A 10,894-nucleotide genomic window follows, 5' to 3' on the forward strand; every position below is an offset into this window, starting at 1 on the left:
TTTTTGGAAAGTTATCTTCGAAAACCGGGAATTATACTTGAATTTTATCATGGTCCTAGAGTGGCCACCATGTTGGTGCAAAACGGGATTTGTACGTTGAGACTGTCCTATTCTCAAACTGTCATGTTCAAAGTTAATATTATTTATGTTATTGATGTTGTTTTTAACTTATGCATGTTTGTTTTATAGATATTGTTATAATCATCTTATCACGCTGTATAAATTACAAGAAATGAAATTGATGTAACCATAGCAACGAGAAATAATAAGTACTAAAATGGTGATGGAAGTAGTGAGATTTTCTGCGCCTGTATGATATTTATTTTAATTATAACGGTTATCGTTAATTACGCAATTTTATTTGCATTGATAATTGTTCTGCAAGTTTAAGCGCAGGGACGGTTATCAAGAGTGGCGACCCAGAAGCCAGGATTGTTCAAAAAGTGTGCAATCTTCTGACAGTGGTAAGAATGTCTGTTGTAATGGAACAGAATTTTTGTCATATGCTGAAGTAAGACTTACGTCACAATCTTCAGTGTGCTTGTATAACGTAACTTCTTAAGTGAATCGTCATATGTGTGAAGATCACAATGGCTGATAAGTTAAAACAAAGTAAATCTAAATCGTCGCATAAAGAAACAAACATTCAGGCTAAAACAATGACTACTTACTTTGATGCTGGTAACCCCGTAGTCGCTTCAAGTAATGCGAATACTACAGAACATGATGTTTGTTCTACAAAACCCGACAAATTATCTTGTTGTAATGATCCTGACAATTATTTGAGGTATGTTCAGTATACACAGTGCTCGTCATGGCATCACATATCTTGTCTCAAACTTACAGTCACTCACTGGACAATTTATTCGACTACACTAGAAAATTATTATTGTAAAGGTTGCAAACCAGATTATGATCCTTTTAGTTTGCCAGCTTATCTAGAAACTCTTAACCCGAATTTTGGTGATTTGTTAAGTACTGTTAAGAGTATTCAATTGCTAATGGTCGCTTCTAATGAAGACCTCAAGACGAAACTAGAACAGTCTAATGCTGAAATGAAATCGCAGTTAGAACAGTCTATGAAATCGCAGTTAGAACAGTCTAATGCTGAAATGAAATCGCAGTTAGAACAGTCTAATGCTGAAATGAAATCTCAGTTAGAAAATTCTATGAAATCACAGTTAGAACAGTCTAATGAAGAACTAAAAACCCGAATGGATCTTGCTAACCAAGATATGAAATTACAGTTACAGCAATCTAATCAAGAATTTGCAGAGTTTAATGAGAATATTAAGTCTCAGCTTAAACAATTGGAATTGGATATTTATAGTAACCTAACTTCAAAATTTGAATTGGTTCATCAAGAAATTAATACTGTTAATCAAAGATTAGACAACTTGACTTCCGATGTTAAAACACAACTTGATTCAATAGCTTCTGAATGTGTCGAGAAAAATGAACATTTGGGAAGTATTTTAAATAGCAATATTTCTTAAATCCGAACAGAACAAGACGTTCAAGGACAACAAATTTTAATAAATAAAGATTTGATTAGTGAATACGATACATCTATTACAGTATGTTCATCCAAAATAACTGATATTAATAATAGATTATCATCGTTGGAAGTTGCTGGTAAGGAAAATGTACATTTTGGAACGTATCTTATTGATTGTAATAACAGGTTTCAACATATAGAATCTCGTATTGATGTTTTGCAAACTAATTATGCAAATTTTCAACGCAACATAAAAGGAAATTTGAAACCTCCCCTTGCACAAAATAGTTCTCAAACTAAGACATCACGTGAAAGGGCTAGAAATGCAGTTGACTCGGGGGTGACTAATTCATCTACCTATTCATCTGATGAATCTTTAACAACCCATGTGAAAACATGGACCGCATGTTCGAAATCGTGTTCGCTGGAAGCGAAACAAAAGATTTATTCCAACCTGCAATGAGGAACATTATCGAAATAATATATCACCTAATAGTGTACAGTTTAAGGATACAAGTAATTATGCGATTAACAATATGCAGACAACTTCTAGATTGAATTCTACCGTTACAAATATTGATAAACATTCCAATGTTCAACAATGTTGTTCTGCTGATGGTGAAAATAGTTACATAAATCAAATGTTTACATACTCGCAAGAACCTAACCTTCCTGTCGTTCATCGTAGTAATGTCCCTGGTGAAACGTGTGGGTTTCGTCATATTTCTTCCTTGCAGAATGAAGCTTGCAGACCATGGTTTCAAGGTGAAAGGCGTAATGCAAATTTAATGACTGGCACAAGTTGTCCAAATGCTGAAATTGGTGTTAATGAGTCAAATACAAATAACAATTACTGTGATAATCCACAAATTCAGTTTGATCGTTGTATTTCTCCAACGTCTTTACCTGTAATTACTGTTGGGGATAGAGGAAACAGATATGTAAAGATAAATGAACTGTCTCATTTACCCAAATTTTCTGGGAAAATAGAAGACCAATCGGCTCGAGAATATCTAGAATATCTTAATTCTATGCTTGATCTTATGGGCATTCCAATTAACAAAAGGCTACAGAGTATTCAGCAGTGTTTCACCAACAGAGCTATTGGTATAGAACTCACAAATGTATGTTTTCTTCATATGATCATTTTCAAAGGGAATTCATGAAACAATTTGCAAGTCCGGAAGTAATACAGTCTCAGTTATCAGTATTAAGGAACAGGAAGTATGATCCTACAGTACATGGTGATTTAGAAAGCTTTGCGTTGAAAACATATTCAAATTATTGCAATTTAGTTGAGAACCCAAACGAATTGGATGTTATTCAATTAGTTATTAGCCAGTTACCAAATAATATAGCTAATAACATAACTTGTCATGAGATACGTTCTATGGACCAGTTAACAACTATGTTAAGGAAATTAGATGTTGTCCGAACTAGTAAAAGAGGACTTATTTTCCTACCCGAAGAAACCGATAATAGTAGTAAGGTTAAACCCAACAAGAATCCTGACAGTATGAAATCAAAATTTAGTGTCAAGCAAATTAATGTTAAACACACCAAAAACACTTGCTCATCTTCTACTCAGACTTCGTCGATGGATGCTCAAGTACCTTTCACTAATGAATTTGGCAATGCTAATTCAAGATATGGACAGTCTAGAGGTAGCAATGGTAGTTTTAGAGGACGTAGAAATAATCGTGGCTATTCAGGATTTACATATAATAACAGAAATAATTTTAGATTCCAAAGAAATAATGCATACTCTGGTATTTCCGGTGACATTACAAATAGGAATTATAATCAGGATGCTATAACTTCTCAGTTACCTAACAGTAGTCAGAATGGAAGGATTTTCTACAATAGGCAAGCGCAGTATACAAGTGAGCCTGCTCTCGCTCCTACTTACAGTCAACCTGTTAATGTGACTTCATTACAACCACAAGATGCATCTTCAACTTCTGGAATATCAAATTCTCCTTCTGGAAATGTATCAAGGACCTTTACACGACAATCTGGTATTGGAACATCTTACCAATCAACAACAAATTTAAATTAAAGGAGCGGATGGAAGTGCCTTGTTCACTCTACTTTCTTTCAGAGAGGCCAAATTTGAACAAACGAAATTCATTTCAAACACAGGAAATTATGAATGTACGTGATGATAAAGACTTAATATCGGAAACACTACAAGTGATTTTTTTATTGGAATGGTTTGAAGAAGAACCTGAATGGACTGTTAGTGATTATGATATTCCGGTTCCATTAACTGAAGTTCAAGTTATTCATGGAATTATTTGTCAAATACCTGTAGTTTTTATTGTATTATAGATTCTGGAAGTCAGGCAAATGTTCTAAATTTTGACGTTTAGTGTAAACTATCGTCTTTGATTGGCAACATTAAACTGAATAACGTGGAAGATATAAAACTCACCGGTTTCGCTGGATCCAAGAAGTGTAAAGTTGTTGGCAGTAAAATTATTAATCTGCAGATAAAGAACGAATACTTTTCTATGGAATTTTTTGTTCTTAAAGAGTTGAATGCCGATGTCATTTTAGGAGTTCCATTTTTGAGGAAATATAAAGCTGTAATTGATTTTAAAGAAGGGAATGTAAGTTTGCTAAATGATAAAGGAAAGGAAATTTCCTCTGTTTTAACTCGGCAATGTTCTTCTACAGAAGATTTGAAGTATTGTACAAAGTCTAACTTTTGTTCCGAAGATACATTAAATGATAATGAAAGTTATTCATGTAGATTATTACGTGATGCGTCAACTTTGAATGATGAGGTAGAATATATGCCAGCTAAGAAGTCCATTTATGAGTCTGTTTTTAGAAATGATAATTTAGACAATTTGGAGAAAGCTGATTTATTCAAACTTCTGTCGTATTATCACGTACAATTTTCAGATAAACCTAGAAAAGCAATTGTTGAACCTTACAAGATTCAATTAGATACTGTAACACCTATTACAAGCACACCTTATCCCATACCAATATCAAGGAGACAACCTTTAGAAGAAGAGCTTTCAAAGTGGGAGAAATGGGGAATTATTTACCAAGATTCTTCACCATATCTTAACCCTCTACATATAGTGCCAAAGCAAGGAGGTCTTTGGAGACCTGTGATCGATTTTAGGAAACTTAATCAACATGTTATCTCTCCACAAGTGAGAGTAGAGCAATTAACGAAATGTTACAGAGGTTCCTAGGATGTGTTTACTTTTCTTCAATTGATTTATCATGCGGCTATTTTCAAATACCGTTGACTGAAGATTCATATCCTTACACAGCTTTTTCTTATAGAGGCAGACAATATATTTTCCGCTATCTTCCGTTTGGGATTCGATCAGCAGTCTCAGTGTTCCAGGACAGGGTGAATAAAATATTCTCCACCGATTGCAGAAATTTTGTTGTTTGTTATTTGGATGATATTCTAATTTTCAGCAAAGATTGGTCTCAACATATGCAACATTTAGAACTAGTTTTACAAAAGATAAAGGGTGTCAATATGTCTATTAAATTTTCCAAATGTAAGTTTGCTTACAAAGAAATCTGCTTCCTTGGACACATAGTGTCCGGTGATAAAATTATGGTTGATCCTGCAAAGAATTCAGCAATTATTAATTTTCCAATTCCAACAAACAAACGCTCCTTGAGAAGGTTCTTAGGATTAGCTAATTGGAGGCGAAAGTTTATTGAAGGATTTGCTGAAATGGCACAGCCTTTGTATGATCTGTTGAAAAAGGAATCAAAATGGCAATGGAATTATGTTCATGCTTCAGTTTTTGAAAACCTCCGCAAGTCACTGATATCTCCAAAGGCTTTGTATCAATCAGATTTCACGAAGCCTTTCAATGTCAACACAGACGGTTCGAAGAAAGGAATAGGAGCTGTTCTATGGCAAGACTCAACTGAAAATTCTGAAGAAGGACCACGTATAATTCAATACGTTAGCAGATCTCTTAAAGGCAATGAGATATCATACAATACTCACGAGATTGAATGCTTAGCGATATTATTTGCTTTTGAAAAATTCTACATTTACATAGCTGGAACTAAGATGAAATTGTTTACCGATCACCAATCTTTATCTTGGCTAGAATCTACTAAAACTTTGAATCCACGATTAAATCGTTGGAGTTGGAAATTACAAATGTTTGATTATAATGTATATCACGTGCCGGGAAAATCTAATGAAGCTGCAGATGCTTTAAGCAGATATCCTGATTTAAGTACAGGTTTTCCAACTCTATCGGAAATATATATGTAAATAACATAAGTCTTGATTTTCTTGAAGAAGATACTGTAACATTTTGGCAAGAAAGTCAAAATTCGGATTCTTATTGCAGTGCCATTGTACAAAAGTTACAAAATGGGAATTTGTCACAGAATATAAAAAGGCAATATTCGATTCAAGATAATATGTTATTCCTGAAACATTTGAAAGAAGACAAGTGGAAACTTGTAGCACCTATTATTGTTGTACCCAAAATTCTTCATAAATTACATGACTTACAAGGTCATTTTGGATACTATAAACTATTTAATAAGTACAGAAGTTTATATTATTGGCCTAAAATGAAAGTTAGTATCAAGCAGTATTTGAACGACTGTCTAACATACGCAAAAACTAAACAAGCTCACACAAAAATTAGTAAGGATGAATTGCATGTATATTCTACTACTCCACATGATATGTTATCAATAGATCTTGTTGGACCTTTACCCAAATCACAAGGATATTGTTACATATTAACAATAGTTGACACGATGTCCAAATTTTTAATGGCTTATCCGTTAAGGAAGGCAACGTCACGTGAAATAATTAACAAATTCAAGCTCCAGTATTTTTACCACTATCCAGCATGTAAGGTAATATTATCAGATAACGGTTCCCAATTTAAATCACAGGAATGGAAGTTATATATGGATGACTGTAACATAAAACATATCACCACTTCAGTTTATTCGCCTTTCGCAAATCCTGTGGAAAGGTACAACAAAGAGTTAATACGATTGTTACGATTATAGACTTCGCAAAATCATCAGGACTGGGTAAAATATTTGACTCGTGTAACAGGACTTCTAAATAATTCAGTTTCGGAAATAACAGGTTTCACACCTAGTGAACTTTTCCTTCCTCACGAATTAAAAGATTCAATTCTCAATCAAATTAACTGCCCAGATGATTTAAAGTTTGTGCCCTGGAAACACAAGTGTTTTATCGCCAAAGCACGTATTAAGGAAAGATATAAGTCCAAACCTATTGAGTGTGATGCAAATAAATTGAAGATAGTCCCAGGTGATATTGTTTTAGTGAAAAACCATGAACATAGTAGTGCAATTAACAAGAAAATTCATAAGTTTATGGAATTATGGCTTGGACCCTATATAGTTGATGCTGTGAAAAACAATTATACAATTTTGATGTCTATGGACGTAAAGAAGATAACAACAAGGCAGAACTTGTCAAATATCAAGAAATTTAATTGTTCTGATGAGAAAAAAGAAGAATTGCTTAAACTAATGTAATTGTCATGAAGTGATGCATAAGTAGCTGTAAATTCGAACACTAAGATGACATTTTCAGAACTTTAGTGAAAAGAGTATTGTAAATTTGTGAATTGGTTCATTATGTCAAGTGAACTTTCTCGTTATCCTGGCGAGTGTATATTAAAAGCAGGACTCAAATCTTATATATTATGTAAAAAAAAATGTTATGTTCATTTTTTTCCCAGGAGAAGGGGAGAGATTGAGACTGTCCTATTCTCAAACTGTCATGTTCAAAGTTAATATTATTTATGTTATTGATGTTGTTTTTAACTTATGCATGTTTGTTTTATAGATATTGTTATAATCATCTTATCACGCTGTATAAATTACAAGAAATGAAATTGATGTAACCATAGCAACGAGAAATAATAAGTACTAAAATGGTGATGGAAGTAGTGAGATTTTTTGCGCCTGTATTGTATTTATTTTAATTATAACGGTTAACGTTAATTACGCAATTTTATTTGCATTGATAATTGTTCTGCAATTTTAAGCGCAGCGACGGTTATCAACCTTGGCCTAGACCATCAGTACTATCTCCATGAGAATGGTTGACTCGTGACCGCTAACCCTCTAGACTAGCCACAGCGACTACCGGCATCGAGAGAACTTCCAAGGTCTCTCTTCTTGCCCAAGCAACGAAAAAATGCCAACCCCCGCTACTCAATAGAATCCCTTATATAGGCGATTCGAAAACAGCCAATAAACGACTTCTTTTTCACCCCTCCGGGTTTTGAAAGGACACGTTTTTAAAATACCCGCTTTCTGAGCAACTGGCTTTGACAGACACGTAGGCCAGCTCTGTAGCAGGTTACATTAGAAACTGAATAACAAATATTACCTTCACCAACCCATGAAAATAATATTAATGAACATACACCAACATTTAAGAAAAGGATCATGTACTGGTTCTACCATTACACCATTCCCCCTACAAGTAAAAAAAATAAAATAATAATAAAATCAAATACATGGGCACCTGTACCAACCTGAAATAGAAAATATACACTAATTAACAAAAATTTACCCATGATTCACCAGTCATTGTCTTTATCACAAAGTTCACTAACTGTCCCTGAAAAAGAAAAGAAGTCACTGCACTATTGTTCGTTTTGGTCCACTAATTCCGATGACCGGCCTGCCAGATTCCCCTTCGAAGGTCTGCCTTCTCTGCCTCATCCTCTCTGGCCCTATTTCGGAATGGTCTTCGGCGTTTCTTCTCTGCTCACGCCTGCCACCGCATCAGTAGTAGTTCGAACCTCAGTGTCTCCTCCTCTGGCCGCGCCGGTCTGCTCTGACGTCCTCTTCTTGACTCGCCAGGATCGCCGCTCTCCGACCTTCTCCCTCTGCTGCACAGCTCCATCCCTTGGTGCTAGTGGCCCTGGGTTCTAGTCCCGACACTTCTCTTTTCTGTCGGTCCTCTTTTCAGAAATACCACCGCCAACACCTTTCGAACTTGGTCCTCCAGCTTTTCTGAAAGCTTTTTTTCGCATCAATTCTCCTTCCCTTTATCAAATGAGACTTCTGCACAACTATTAGTTCACTAGATCATAATCATCAAACTTCACAAACCCAAATCCCCGTTTCTTCCCACAAACTTTGTCTGTGACTATTTTAACGGCAAAAACGTTGCCATACTTCTGAAATAGTCTCTAAGCTCATATTCTTCCACGTCATTTTTCAAGCTACCTACGAACAATTTATTTACTGTTACGCTTCCTATATCCTGCCGTGGAACTGCTCTCTTTGGTTCGACTTTTCGGCCATCCACCCTGTGGGGTCTTGTCGCCAGTACATCGGTGACCATGTACGCACGTGAATACATTATGAAGCCGAATCCTCTCGACTTTTTAGTTTTAGGATTCTTCATAACCAGAACATCCTCTATTTCGCCCCATTGCTCAAAATGTTTCTTTAGAGAATCTTCTGTTGTTCTGTAATAAAGTCCCCCCCCAATAAACAGTTTCCTAAACTGCTTGGGTTCTCTCTGTACTACAGAAGTACTTTTCTCGTTTACTACTGTAAGGCACGATACTTTCTTTTCCTTACTTTTTTCAAACGCATATGTCACACCTGAATCTGCGAAGCTGCAACTTCCTGTTTTCAAATTGATAACAATGCCCAACTTCCTTATGAAGTCACTACCCGCAATGAAATTTCTGAAACATTCCTTAACGATTACGAACTTGTGATTGATCGTAACGTTATTTATGCTAACCGGGAGGTTAATTTCCCCATGAGAGTCAATACTGTCTACCGCAAGTGCTATTTTCATCGGTTTCCTGATAATATTAAGTACTCTTTTTTCGAGTTCCAACGCCCTTTTAGGCAAATCACGGAAAGACTTGCTCAACTGTCACAAAACAAAAGTTCCCTCTTCTTGTTTATTTTGCAGGCCAGCAGGGGTTAGTTATCCTGTTCCTTGCTTGCCTCAAAATTTTCGTCACCCCGACTCCCTTTTACTACTGTGAGATGAGGTCCCCTGGGAGTTCGTTGCTGACCATCGGGATGGTCCTTTGTTGCCCGAGTTCCTGTTCTGTTTCCACGGTCGCTCCTTGTGCCAACCCACCTAGTCTGGAGGCTAGACCCGGGTTAAAAGCAGAAAGTAATAAACCATTATCCCTTGTCTACACATTTCCACCGTTACTTGCCGCTATGTGTCAGGAACCCTGCTTCCCCTTCGAAAATCTCTCTTTCAAACTGGACAATGGTAATTCCGTGTCCCTAACATCTGTCGAATAGTACAATGTCTCTGAATAGAGCCGCCTCTGAAGAACTCTATTATTGACTCAAAACTTGTGTTGTACAATCCCCCACGGAACTCAGGATGGCAAAAATTTACAATATGGTAGATAATATCTTTTTCCTCGAAAGGTTTCATTCTCATTTCAAATTGCCTCTGAACACGACGGATGAAAGTTAAAAGCGACTCATCTCGCACCTGGTAACGGTTTTGTAAGACCTTGTCTATTTCTATCTCATAGTTTACGGAATAGAATTCTTCTAGAAATGCGTGCTCGAATTCGCTAAAATCGCTGACCGGTTTCTCATATCTATACTAAATACTCGCTTCTTTTCTCAAAGCTACAAGCAGGATTCTTTCTAGCACAACTTTCTCATCTAGGTGAAAAGCTTCTTGATAATTGCGTAATTCTTCTAGAATCTGTGGGGGGTTATTCTATCATTCACCCCTTCGAATACTGTTATCGGAACGTTACTGTGCTCCAGTATCTTGGCAACATTAATTTCGCCGCTCCTCTTTCCTTTGTTTGTTCTTCCAGATGGAATTTTATTTAATTCCTCAATCAGTTCTTGATCTGAACGTTCTTCTATCTCCAGGCCACCCAACAGCCTGTCTAGCGTAAGATCCATGTTTGTACTTTGAACTAACTTTCCGCTTCTCAATCGCATATAAATATGCACAACTTTGGTAGTATTCTTTTCGACTTTTAATTCGAAAAATCTTGGAAACAGGCCCCCAGATTTTGCTTCTTTATCCCTCTGTTAGACAGTAACCTGCCTTGGCTCTATTTGTTACTTGTTCCGTTACTGCCACAGGTGAATAAAATGCAAAAACATAATAAACTAACAATGCGGTTCATTCGAAATAACACATCTTAGAATAACTACCATACAATTTCTTGTTATTTTTCTGTACCATGGATATAAGGGAAACTCTTTCTTTTCTCATGAATGAAAGTTCGGACGTTCAGATTAAAAATATATAAAAATACTATTTATTTCTTGTTTAAATATGTACAAATGAATTACAAATGCAACAACCCCCACATGATCCAAATTAGTTGAAATTACATATATTTGATATATATGTATGTAGAT

At 35.8% G+C, this 10,894-nt stretch overlaps 1 pseudogene; it reads right to left on the reverse strand.

The window, feature by feature from the left end:
* Positions 1-8,244: 8,244 nt before the first annotated feature.
* Positions 8,245-10,426, reverse strand: LOC145994030 (heterogeneous nuclear ribonucleoprotein A1, A2/B1 homolog pseudogene; annotated as a pseudogene).
* Positions 10,427-10,894: the final 468 nt, after the last annotated feature.

Source organism: Lepisma saccharinum, chromosome 10 (assembly GCF_977018435.1).
Source record: "Lepisma saccharinum chromosome 10, izLepSacc3.1, whole genome shotgun sequence".
NCBI lineage: Eukaryota > Metazoa > Arthropoda > Insecta > Zygentoma > Lepismatidae > Lepisma > Lepisma saccharinum.